Genomic DNA, 13,653 nt, shown 5'->3' on the forward strand with positions numbered 1-13,653 from the left:
AATAACCACTGCATGCGTGGTAGACAGGTTTGAGGAGGAGAAAGCCTACATAAAAATTGTCTGCCCCTCTAGTAAGGGGAGAATATATGCTGACCTATGAATTCTGTATAACTCACAGTACTGCAAAAGATTAAAACAAACTAAAAAAGAGAACAGGTTTGGGGCGGTAGTGGCTTTTTTGTAACTGCACTAGCCACCTCCAGCCAACAGCTTCTCTTTCAGGGTATTTAAAGCTAATGACCAACAGCCTGAATGACACCCGGAAGCAGATCAGCGGCTAGGATAGCTCATGTAACAGTGGTGTTACATGTGCCACCCGAGAAGCCTTCAAAATTGTTTGCACTGTTCCATTCTGGACTCACTGTCCCGTCCAAATGCTCTAAGCCCCTTGATGCCTGATGCCTAAAGAAGATATACAACTATCAAACCAGAAAAGAGAGATGGATTTCCCACTCCCCCCCCCCTTTTTTTTGGCTGGACATACAAAACAGATCTGTTTTGAAGGGTTTTTTGAGAAGAGACAAAAAAGGATGAATTTCTCTTATGAGATGTACAAGAGACCTGCTAAAGTTTGGAAAGATTGGGTGGGTGGGTAGGTGAGGGATTAAAAAAAGAGGACAAGAAATCAAGATGCAAGATTCTACCTGAAGAGGTCAAGAATTGTGCTTTTTAAAAGTTTAAGAAAGGAATACAAGGTTGGCTTAGTCGATTTGCTAATAAGGAATTCATGACAAGGATGGATGTTGTTTTTAGCTAAAATGAGATATGGGGTGAAGAGTGTATATAATTTAATTTAAGAGATGGCAATAGATTTTCTTGAATTGTGTGTACTTGTTGGGACTAGAGAGAAAGTTTCTTCTACTTTCTTTTTAATGCTATATTCTTCCTTTTCTTTTTATGTTTTTGTAGTTTGTATAGTTTTTACTCTTTTTAACTGTAATCTCTAATTTAAATTACTTGGGAAAAACACATTATGGTTATGTTTTCTAAACGCGATATATGAAGTCTATAGCATTCCCACACTTTATTAAGAAGTTTAACAGATTAAAAAATGTCACAAAGTTAGTCCTCCAAGATTAGTTCTTAACAACATGCTATTTTTAAAATAATTATCACATCTAAACGCAAGATATATGAAGCCTATAACATTCCCACACTTTATTAAGAAGTTTAACAGATAAATGTCACAAAGTTAGTCCTCCAAGATTAGTTCTTAACAAAGTGCTATTTTTTTTATAATTATCACATTATTTTGAAAGAGATTGCAAATCAATTTTTTCATGATCTGTTTTAGAATCTTTCTAGGAATCCAGGTCAGATTCACTAATCTATAGTTTCCTGAATCTTTGTTTATCCCTTTTGAAAAGAGGGACTTTGTCTTCCAGTCATCTGATATTCACAGGTTCTCTTAAGATTTCTTAAAGATAATATTCCTTTGGAATTTGGCCAACTCGTCTGCCAGTTCATCCATTAACCTAGGATGCAATTCATTTGCTCCGAAAGATCTGAACTCATTCAAAATGATATTTCCTGCTTGCATTTGTATCAGTCTCATGCTTCAATCCCACCTCTTTACCTGCTCTTTAGAATTCCCTGACAAAAGCATAAACCAAAATACAAGTCATGCAAATTTTTATCAAGATCCTTCTAATACAAATCACCTAGTCCTACCTAGAGTATCTGCTAATACTCAGTGGAAGCCATTCTTGTAAACACTTCCTCAGTTAATTTAGAAAAGAAAAGCTCTCTTAGCAACCCATTAAAGTGGGGAAATATCTGCAGGACCAGAAACTGCTTTATTCATCTTTAAGCCTTCACTTTTAGGACATCCTTGAGATTTGTGAAAGCTAAACATTCTACTGTCAAAATAACAAATGGAATCAATGCAGTGAAATCTAGAATTCAAATCAACATTAAAGAGGAAAAGGAGAGAAAGAAACATCTAGCACCTATCCACATAAAAAAGCAATACATTATTAACATTCCATGTGGAATATTTGCTAATTCAAGCAACCATTAAGTGCCTCAATATTCTTTTAATTTCTAGTTAAATACAAACACATGTTGCATAAGCAACCTTTCATATACACACCATAAACACTCTTGGGAATGTTTTGTTTCAATTAACTTCATCCTAAACTAGTACCATTTCCCTTATATTCTCTATTTTCCTCCTTTTAAAATTGACATTACATAGCAGCAGACAAGAGCTTACTGTTTCTGTATTCAACATCCTTTAATTCTTTTTTCCCTTGCTGCCCTATTCAAGTCTTTTTCAGCTTCACTCTCCCTTCTGCAATACACATTTCTTACACCCACCAAGACACACTTAAATCTAAACATTTACAAGGGGCTGCTTTAAATGATGCGGGAACTATTTTTCAGATAATTTTTAGGAGCTTCAGATTCAAATACTCTTTCATCAGCCTTTCTTTCATTATACTTTTAAAATGTTTAGTTTTAAATTTTAGAGAGGGAGGGGAGAAAACATGACAACTGTTTTAAGAACCACAATCCTAAACGTATGAAATAAATCCGAGAGAAATAATGTTTAGTTCTGAACTTCTCAGTGGACACATGCAAGATCAAAACAATTAAAGGCAAGGCTAGTTGTTGGATAGTGTCGAAATAGATTATCCCCCCCCCCCCATTTGTGTATCTTCCAAGTATACTGGATTACCTCAATCACGTGGTATCTGTTGTCTGGGGATGACTAAAGGGCCATGCAGTTCAAAACATCTAGGGCACCGGGTTGAAGAAAGTTACAGCAGGACAAGACATTATAATGGAGGGCAGTCGCCCCACTTACACACGCATACTTCTAAAATAACGATCTATTTACTACTAGGAGCAGAAGGCAGTGACCATACAGTGGAAAGCAACGTTGCAGGGAACAATGGCCCCTCAAAAGTGTTACTTCCAAGGCATCACTTGCTCACTGGGCAGCCAAGGATGACGTCTTGCCCTTCTCTCTTGTGACTCTTTCCAACTTTCTTCCTTTTGCTTTGAACTTTTCTACAACTCGCCAACCCGGCACCTGCTGGGTTTCCCAGGCTCTCCTTTCAGGAATCCCAGGAAATAAATACTTTTTTAAAAAAAGGGGGGGGAATTAACGCTTAAGTGCAAAACAAAGCGCAAAAGTGAAGCAGCAACCACTTCGGCGCGCTCAAGCGAGCAAAGGGCAGCCTAACCGCGAGCACTCCTCCTTCCCTCCCACCAATGGTGGCACCAGTTACCTGGGAAAAGGGAGCCGAAGGTCTGCAGGCGCTGAGCACCAAATCCGCATCGGGCTGGGAAAGAAGGAATCACCCGGAGTAGGGCGGGGGGGGGAGGTGTCCCCTAAATGCTTCTACATGGACGCGGGAGGAAGAAGGGGAGCAGCAGCAGCAGCAGCAGCATTGTCTTGCCTCCCTCTCTGGCTGCTGCTGCTGCTGCTTCTGCGGCGGCGTCTTTTCCCCTCCCCTGGGTAGCGGAGGCTAAGCTGCTTCCACGCATCACTATGGCAGCAACCGGAACAGAGGGTGGAGAAGCCCTTCAGGCACACTGGAGCGGAGAGAGGGGAGGGTGGAAGGCGTGCGGAGCGCTTGTGGGCTGGGAGAGGGGGGGGGGGAAGAGTTGCTCATGAGGACAGGGACTTGGCTAGTACGACAGAGGTTTTCTCCCTTCGCCTCTTCTCGCTCCGTCCCGGCAAGAGGAGAGAAGCGTTTGCAGGCGGACGCTCCTCGTGGTGGATTCCCCCCCCCCCCACACACACACAAACACACAAACACACAAACACCCAACACAATATCCGGCTGTCTTTATTTGCAAAAGGCAACCAAAGTTGGCCGGGACTTTTGGAAGCTGCTTGGGTAAGGTGGGGTGGGGTACAGAGAGACAGCCCGGGTAAGACCATCTCGCTTCTCGCTTAGCAGGGAGCTCTCTTAGGGGGAGCCCAACACTCAAAGGCGTCGATTTCCACCCCCTTCTTCTCGCCCTCCTTGCGACCCCGCCGGAGACAAAAGGAGGCTTGCTGGGGAAGTTATCCGAAGACCCGTTGAATAGCCAGGAGGCCGGCCGGTGGAAATGAGCCGCTGTTTTTTAACAGAGACCATCGGTGGAACTTTACTTTAAAACGCCCTGTGTTAGTGAAGGCAGGGCAGGGATGCTTTTTTTTTTTGCAAGTCACTAGTGTGACACAGCTTTTCTCCTGCTGGTGCCCTCCCAGTTCTCTTGGGTTTCACTTTCCAGTAATCCCCATCTAGCAGTTCACCAGATGGAGGAAAAGTTGTATTAATATGTTCAGACGATCAATCTTCCAGAATCACGGGAACTAAACAGAGATCTTTTTGAAATATGTATCCAAGAATCCAAGTTTGAAATGCATATCCCAGAATAAACTTACAATTTCATGGATAGTTTGCCACAATGGGTTAGGTTCCTACATGTCACAGCCTAAGCCAGTTGGGTGCCAAAAAATGTGAGGGGGCGCGCACCAGTAGCACACATGCGTGCCGGCACCCATAATGCAAAGTGCACCCCCACATGTACATGCGCCCCCCCTCTCCCCCCAAATGCGCCGCACTGCTCACCTCCAAGCTGAGCTTGGTATTTCCTCCGGGGGAGGGGGGGAGGAGGAAGCTGTTTTCACCTTCCCCAGGCTCTGGGAAAGCCTCCGGAGCCTGGGGAGGGTGAAATCTGCCTCCCCAGGCCCTCCGTAAAGCTGAAAATCAGCTGGCCGGTGAGCGCATGTGTGCTGGAACTGACAGCTCGCGTGCCGGCAGATATGGCTCTGTGCCACCTATGGCACGTGTGCTATAGGTTTGCCATCACGGGCCTAAGCCATGGTTTCCTAATTATTAAATTAACAATAACAGAGTTAGAAGGGACCTTGGAGGTCATCTAGTCCAACCCCCTACTCACGCAGACCTATACTATGGATTTGAACCACCGAACCGCTGACCTTTCTGATTGACAAGTTCAGCGTCTTAGCCACTGAGCCATCTAGCATAGCGACAGGCTTCCAAAAATATAGGAAAGCAATCAAGTTAAGGCTTAGCATCATATAAATATCAACTTTGAACATAGAGCTGTGTTTTGCAATTGGGACCACTTTAAGATATGTGGACTTCAAACTCCCAAGATTCCCCAATAAGCAATGCCTGGGGAATCTTGGGAGTTGAAGTCCACACATCTTAAAAGCTGCCAAAGTTGAGAAACAGTGGAACAGAAAAAGAAAGAAAGGAAGCCCAAGCAGGTTAACAATTTCATATAACTAGCTCTACAAAGCAGCACATGTCAATTATTTCACAAATTAGGTTTAATTTTCCTTCCTGTTGAATGATAAAATACCTAATTCAGTCATTGCCTCTGCTAACAATAAACAACAATAAATGACGGAAAAGTCAAAGAAAGATTAAATAGTAAGGAATGTAAAGGTTTTAGAGAACAAATTCTAGATTGGTGAAGGAAAAAAGAGCTATTATCAATAGACAGCGATGTCTAAATATTTATTGCGAAGTAACTAAAAAGAAATGTTTAAAATAATGTGCATAAAAGGAAGGATGAGTTGCATGAGAGACATCTATACCATGTGTACAATTATCCAAATGTTACAGGATGCTAGTTGAACCAAAACATGGGGTTTCTTTCTTCCCAAAAAAGTATGTTTAATGGATATTGTGGCTTTCATGAGTTTCCCAACACATTTATCATGTCTATAGCATTTTTAATTTGTGTTTATTTGTTCATGAGACTGTAATGTGTTGTTATTCCCATGTTACAAATGGTTACTAGGACCCACTAACTTATCAAAATGCTATACTGTGGCTGCATTTATCCATTATGCTAAGTTATATAATATGAATGTAATATGAATATGAATTATCTGCTGGCTGGGGGGGGGGGAGTTACAAAACATTTCTTTCCATGCAAACTCTGTCTTTATAGATTTGCATACGATCTCATGATGGAGATACAAAAGCTAGTGCTGTGATGTCACAACACAGTTTTCATCATTTCAGCTACAATCATTAGGATTGAATGTCTATGATGATATGGTCTCTTTGGATTGGCTTTATATGTTAAATCAATGCAGCCAATATGCTTGTGAATCACTGTTTATGGCATATGTGAATTTTAATGCTAGCCGTTGCTGTTATTCATAACTCAAGGAAACTCACTCAGGGCAGACTTTGTACTGTCCGTAGTACAGAAGAAATATACTGTACTTGCTTTGGTACACTTTGCTAAAATAAACATTAATCTGCTCTTGCATGATCTTTTGCATTTGCTTTATTGTCTCCACCTTTATTTTTTCTCAGGGCAGTTTCACTAAACTTTCTTTCAGTTCAGAGCTAGTTTCCTGTTTGGATATCAAGGAGTTTGTGTCATAGAAAGCAGGTCTAAGTTTATATCATAATAGAGCATAATGTAGCATAACATAGAATTTCAGTTTGCTGTTGTGGATAAGGCAGTCAGGGCGAACCTTTTTTCGCCTTGGGTACCAAAACCTCATACGCACTCGTGTGCCCACCCCCATAATTTAATGCCCCCACACCGTACCCCCTATGCATGAGTGCATGCCTCCCCGCTGCCTCGTGCATGCACGCATGGCTTTCTTGGAGCCTGGGGAGGGCGAAAACAGCCTTCCCCGCCCCTGGAGGCCCTCCAGAGGTTGGAAATGGCCTGTTTCCCGACTTCTGGTGGGCCCATTTTTTGTCCTCCCCAGGCTCCAGAGGCTTTCTAGGAGCCTGGGTAGGGCAAAAAACGGCCCAACACGCCAACTGGAAGTTTGAGAACGGACTTCCGGGTTGCCCATTGGGCCATTTTTCTCCTTCCGGAGGCTTCAGAAGGCTTCCCTGAAGCCTCCGGAGGGCGAAAAATGGCTGAAAATCAAGGCCGAAAATCAGTTGGCCAGTGCACACATGCGTGCTGGAGCGATGGGCAATGCCTTGTGTACCCTCAGAAATGGCTCCAGGTGGCACCCGTGCCATAGGTTCACCCTCATGGGGATAAGTTATCAGGTTAGAAACTGGGAGACAATGAGTTCTAGTCCTTCCTTAGGCACAAAGCCAGCTGGGTAACTTTGAGCTAGTCCTTTTCTCTCCACCTTAGGAAGGACACAATGGCAAACCAGTTCTAAAAATACTTTGCCAAGAAAATTGCAAGGACCTGTTCAGGCAGCCTCTCACACTTGCACCTGATTGAATGGAAGGGGGGAAAAAAACCAGCATAGCCTAACTGTACTCAGGGGTGTCAAATTGGCGGCCCTCAGGCTGGATGCGTCACACGGAGGCCACGCCCACCCCAGCTCCACAAAGGGAAAAATGTCGCGCGATGTCCTGCGACGCTGCGAGTTTGACACCTGTGACTGTACTGATTCTCAAATGAAGTAATTCTTATGAGGGGATATAACTGAAACAGATTTATGCTCAAACATTCTCCTTTAGAGTTACTAGCGCATACGTAGATGTGTCTCCTAAGAAAGACAGACTAAAAACAGCCTCAAATTCTTCTGGATTTGGCATGCCACAAAATAGATTTATGTCTTCCTCATTAGTAAGAGTTACTTGTCGGAAAGTTACATCGTCCTCTGCAATGGAAAACTACATCTTGATGTGTTTTCCATAGCATGAGCCCAGAAGTTGGACTGATAGGACACAAGGGAGGTATTTTCACAGGGTGAAGCGCAAGTGGCAGAATTGAGGGTGGAAATCAGGCGAGAAATGTAGACAAATCACAGTAACAAAAATACTGTAGTGCAAAGATGGGATGCATAAGGAAAAGGGAAGCAATTATGGTGCCAGCAGAAGAAAAGGCAGTATGTTGTTTAGCAATTGAATGAATGAAGGGAAAGGAAGAGAGGTGAAAAGATCTTTGGAGATAAAGCAGCTGAAAGGACACAGCAAATGAAATTGAAACTTTCTATGTAACATCGTATTTTCCCACTCTCACTATGACTGTGAAAAGATATTTCACTCGGAAAGGACAGAACCTAGAAAGTTGCTAAGCAAGACAGTTTAAGTGAGTTGTACTCCATTTTATGTTCTTTATCCCACAGTTGTTAAACGAAACCCTGCAGTTGTTAAGGGGATCATGCAGTTATGTGAATCTGGCCACTCCATTGACTTTGTTCGTCAGAAGGTTGCAGAAGGTGATCGTATGATCCCAGGACACTGCAACCCTCATAAATACAAGCCAGTTGCCAAGCATCTGAATTTTAATCACTTGACCATGGAATGCTGCTATGGTCGTAAGTGTGAAACACAGTCATAAGTCCGCATTTCACACTTATTCTAGTGTTTTTGTCATTTCAAACGGTCACTAAACGAATGCTTGTAAGTCGAGGCTTATCTGTAATTTACAAGGTTAAATTAAGCCAAATTAAGCTTAATTATTTTAAGGTTGAATTAAACTTAACCACAAATTCATTGGCGGTTACAGTACTAGCCATCCAACTCAGTTTCATATTTTAAAAATATCATAAAATATGAAATGAAGCTCATGGATAAGCACTTGCACGGGGGGAAAAAACATGTTGTCTTAAGGCAGTGATGGCTAACCTTTTTGTCGAGGTGTCCCAAAAGTAGGAGGAGCGGGGGGGATTGCACGCATGTGTGCCCACACCCATAATGCAATGTGGTTCCCCCATGCATCTACGCACAACCCCCCACGCATGCGCGGCCTCACTGTACCCTCCAGACTTCCGGGAGGTGCTTGGGCCGTTTTTTGCCCTCCGCAGGCTTCAGGAAAGCCTCCTGAGGGAGAAAAATGGAGCAATAGGCAAACCGGAAGTCTGTTCCTGAACTTCCGGTGGGACCGCTTGGGCCATTTCCGGTGGGCCCCCTTGGGCCATTTTTTGCCCTACCCAGGATTCGGGGAAGCCTGGGGAGGGCGAAAAACAGCCCAACATGCAAACTGGAAGTTTGAGAACGGACTTCCAGGTTGCCCATTGAGCCGTTTTTCTCCCTCCGGAGGGCGAAAACAACTCAAGACGCAAACCGGAAGTCCGTTCCCCAACTTCTGGTTTGCGCATTGGGCAGTTTTTTTGCCAATGTGCCTCTGGAGGGCAAAAAACATCTGAACATCATCTTGCCAGCATACACATGCGCACTGGAGCTGACAGGGCAACGCATCACGTGCCCTCAGAAATGGCTCCGTGTGCCACCTGTGGCATGCCTGCCATAGGTTCGCCATCACGGTCTTAAGGTTTCTTTTTCTTTTTAAATTGGAGAGATGTGAAAATAACTTTCTATCTCCTTTTCTATGGATACTGAAATATCCCAATTCATAACATCCTTGATATTGATCAGAATAAAGCACGTCCCCTTAAAATAATGAAACTTATCATCCTAATAATGATGAAACTTTTAATCAATTAATGAAATAATGAAACTTATAATCAAAAACATACGAAGGACAGTTGCAGGAATGGGGTATGGCCAGTCTAGAGAAAAGAAGGACTGGTGGTGACATGGTAGCAGTATTCCAGTATTTGAGAGGTTGCCACAAAGAGGAGGGCGTCAACTTATTTTCCAAAGCACCAGAAGGCAAGACAAGGAACCATGGATGGAAATTAATTCATGAGAGAAGCAACCTGGAACTAAGGAGAAACTTCATAACAGTGAGGACAATTAACCAGTGGAACAGCTTGCTTTCAGAAGTTGAGGATGCTTCATCACTGGAGGTTTTTAACAAGAGACTGGACTACTACTTGTCTGAAATGGTATAGAGTCTCCTGCTTGAGCAGGGGGCTGGACTAGAAGACCTCCAAGATCCCTTCCAGCTCTATTCTGAATTGAATCGTTTTATCAGGAAGTTTTATCTTCCTGGTTGCCGGGAGCTTATAGCCCTCCACTTGGCACAGTGGTGTCATTAGGCTGAGAGACAAAAGACTGACAGAATGACGCAATCTGGGAAACAAGACCTCTGCGTACCAGGTTACCATTATCCTCCCTAGGAGCAGCTCTAGCCCACCCGCCTACCTTTCCCACTGCAGCTGGACACAACTCAATGATGGATTCAGCCTTTCAGTCTGGAAGAAAGCTATTTATATCCTCATTCAGCCTGTCTCTGATGCTATTATTGTGTTTTCTCCCCATCCCCAAGAGGCATTATCCAGGCAGCCTGGTCTGAAGAGATGCTTCTTTATTTCTTATTTATTATAAATGGATCATTGTGCCCAAACATAAAGGAAAACTTCCTGTTTCCAATAAAGACCCTGCAACTCAAAAATCTTTCCCCATCACCATCTGATTCCTAACTTAATGTTTTTAAAACTCAGAAGTGAAATCATGCATGTTTGGGGGAGGGGGGAGCGGGAGCCAGCCAGTCGTGGCCACGTTTCTTCAAATTTTAATTTAACTGAATTATCTGGGTTTTTAAAGCAATTAAGGCTAATAGGTTTCCTGTTAAATGAAAAGAATATTCAGGTTCTACAGCGTCATATTTCAGATGGAAAGAGAGCAAAGACCAATACACAATCCCTTCCTTTTGAGTTAAATAGACGAAGCATGTGTTTTAGTTTAAAATCTGTTTTATACTTGAGTCAGTACAACACATCAACCAATGAACAAGAAAACTATTTCCTATCTAGAACTGTCACATACTACAAACTTACAGCCTTCTATGCTTTGTTCAAAGCTTACAAAAATCATTCATATCATCAGAACAGGTAGATCTTTGCTACATGTTAAATCAAAACTAAATACGTTTTTTAAAAAAGCTAAGTATCTTTCCTTGAAACACATTGAGGTTTGCGTGTATAAATATCTGTAGGGATGAGGCAACAACACTTTGTGCAACACATCTGATTCTCACAAAAATAAAGGACTTTGATGTATGTTTTGAGTCTCTAACTAACTAGTGGAGTTTCAGAGATAATGTTGTACTTTATTGCGGGTCAATTTATCCTTGACATAATGGGGAACTTTCTCATGAACAAATGTATATATCAAAGTGAAAGATGTCATGGTGTGAGCAGTGGTTTTAAACTTATGTAGTATCTTTCATTTCTTCTGCTAGCCAGATGCCCCTCTAAGCCTCTTCAGATTTTGCAGATTTTGTAAAGATAATGGAGGTTAAATGTTTCAAATTGCCTGCTCTGCACCACATGGGAAACAGTTGTAGGCATGTCTGTATAGAAATACAGTCACATTCAAGGAGCTATTCCAAACTATGATTTACAAACTCCTAAATCTTCCTAATGGAAACCTTCCTATTTCAAGAATGTATTCATTTTTGCTACCTGGTGGAAAATAAGAGCTTTTTATTTGCACTAGAAATGAAGAGAAACAGCAGTATTTACCAGGGCTGTGCGGTCAGGGGAGGCAGGGGAGGCAGAGCCTCACCTCTCTTCATGAAATAATAGTATATAATATTATATACTATATATATATAATAATATTATATACATCCTTCCGGCCGCGCCCGGGAGCTGCGGAGGCAGAAATGTTGTCGGCGCTGCCGGATGACGAAGGCACGAAAGCGATTGGGTCCCCAGTTGCTTTCGTGCCTTCGTCATCCGGCAGCGCCGACAACATTTCTGCCTCCGCCCTCCGCAGCTCCTGGGCGCGGCCGGACGGATGTAGCCACAGTGACACCGAGGGCGTCCGGGCGGATGAAACAGCGAGTGAGGCAGCCTGATCATCAGTTGCTCGCCCGCCGGACTGCCTCGGCGCCATTCTGGCTACCTCTGTCCGGGCGCGCCCGGGAGCTGCAGAGGGCGGAGGCAGAAATGTTGTTGGCGCTGCCGGATGACGAAGGCCCGAAAGCGACTGGGGAACGACGAGAACCTTCCTGCCTCTGCTGGACTTTGCGCGCTCCTCGCGACTGCATATTGCAGTCTGGACTGCAGAGCGCGAGCCGGCGGAGCACGCTCAGGAAGGCGGGGAATGGGATCACGTGTGCTGGAGGCTGAGGCAGCCTGAGCCTCCAGCACACATGGTCCCATTCCCTGCCTTCCTGATGACGTCACCAGCCTCACCAGCCATAAACCTCACCGCACGTCACTGGTATTTACCTTTATCCATTCTAACCCTAACGTTATGGCTGGTTCAGAGAATCTCCAAATCCCACCTCTGGCTGACCGCAACCACCCTGCCCCCCCCCCCCCCGGATCTCCAAGTGGTCCGTTTTGGATGTGAGGCATGTGCAGGGCCAATGTGAAGGCTTCGGGAGGGGGAAAATGGGCCTTCTAGAAGTACTAGAAGCTCCGGAGCCTGGGAGAGGCAGTTTTCACCCTCCCAGAGACTCAAGGAAAGCCTCTAGATCCTGGGGAAGGTGAAAATGCTTCCCCCTCCCCCAGTGGTGCAGGAGGCTGACTAGGCCATGCCCACCAGGGCCACACCCACCAGCAACCAGGCAGAGAACCCATTGCTGAAATTTTTGAAGCCCACCGTTGCTTCTAACTTTCCAAAAGGCCTTAAAAACCTGGCTTTTCCCCAGGTGTTGGGATAGGTTGAATCTGGAGCAGTAGTGGATTCCTACCAGTTCGGACCGGTTCAGCCGAACTGGTAGTAGCTTGGCAATCTGGGTTGCTAGAACTGGCCTGCCATGCCCCCGAACTGGTTCTCCCAGCGGTGCCATATGTGCCACCATTTTGTTTTTTGCTTCTGCGCATGCACAGAGCAATTTTAGTTATACTGTGTATGAGCGCACAGCGTGCATCAAGCACGCGTGCAAAGCGCGCCCTTGAGCAAACCATCAGTAGTCTCTGTCAGAGCCCACCCCTGGTCTGGACCCAATGATTATGATTTGTTATGCATTGCCAAGTGTTGGCTTAGGGTGCAAGGAGTTGTTCCTTTGTTATTGGCTTTATGTTCTTATCACTGTTATTGTGAGCTACCCAGAATTCATAAGTTGGGCAGCCATATAAGTCTCCTTAGTTAATTAATTAATGCAGCTTTTCCCAAACCACTGCTTTGCGGATTTGTTGAATTACAGAAACTATGATTCCAATGATTTGCTGGCTAAAAGATCTGAAAGGGGTAGTCCAACATACCTGAAAAAGAAGTTAGATTGTTGCAATATTTTGTGACATTTAGATTACATTCATACATGCACACGTACCCATTATGTTTTTATTTGGGTAGGGGGCAAGCAGCATTATGCTGGGAAAACAACTTTTTTGTGATTGGTCTGTCCCACCTGTGCCGGCAAAGAAGGCATGCTGCAGGGCCTGTCAGTCTGTCTATTCCAGTGGACGGGATCCGTGTGAAGGGCCTTCTATGCCATTGCACCTTCTCTGTGGAACATTTTGCCCCTGGTATGAAGTCAGTCCAACGCTCCTGACCTTCCAGAAGAGCCTAAAGACCTTGCTCTGCCAATTAGCTTGGGGCTGCAATGGGGGAATATCACAGTGGAGGCAGTTGATTGGCTAACAATGGATCCAACCTCCCCTCATCTTGTGCTCGCGCTCCTCATCTTTTAATTGGGCCATAGTCAGTGGTGGGTTCCAGATTCCATTCCAACCGGTACGGTTGGAACGGCACTGACGTCACCCCATGGACGCGCGCGGTACAAGCCTGCGTCGTACTTGCCTGCAACGCTTCCGCAAGCCTCTGCTATGCTCCAGCTGGTCGGCGGAGCATTGCGGAGGTGCTGTAAGCGCCATGCGCTTGCGCGGAAGCGCCAAAGGCTTAAAGCACAGGTAAGGAGCTCGGGCAGGCAGGT

At 44.4% G+C, this 13,653-nt stretch overlaps 1 protein-coding gene across 4 annotated transcripts in view; it reads right to left on the reverse strand.

Annotated features, from left to right (window-relative positions):
* Positions 1-13,653, reverse strand: part of SPATA13 (spermatogenesis associated 13) — a 100,019-nt gene that overhangs the window by 54,712 nt on the left and 31,654 nt on the right. The window contains exon 1 of one of the 4 annotated variants that reach the window (XM_081950191.1): positions 3,237-3,373. The exons of the other annotated variants lie outside the window; for them this stretch is intronic. The gene's annotated coding sequence lies outside the window, so the exon portion shown is untranslated. Of the gene's footprint in view, positions 1-3,236; positions 3,374-13,653 lie in introns of those variants that run through there. 4 annotated transcript variants of the gene reach the window in all.

This window comes from Natrix helvetica, assembly GCF_964273705.1.
Source record: "Natrix helvetica genome assembly, chromosome: 4".
NCBI classification, from domain to species: Eukaryota; Metazoa; Chordata; class Lepidosauria; order Squamata; family Natricidae; genus Natrix; species Natrix helvetica.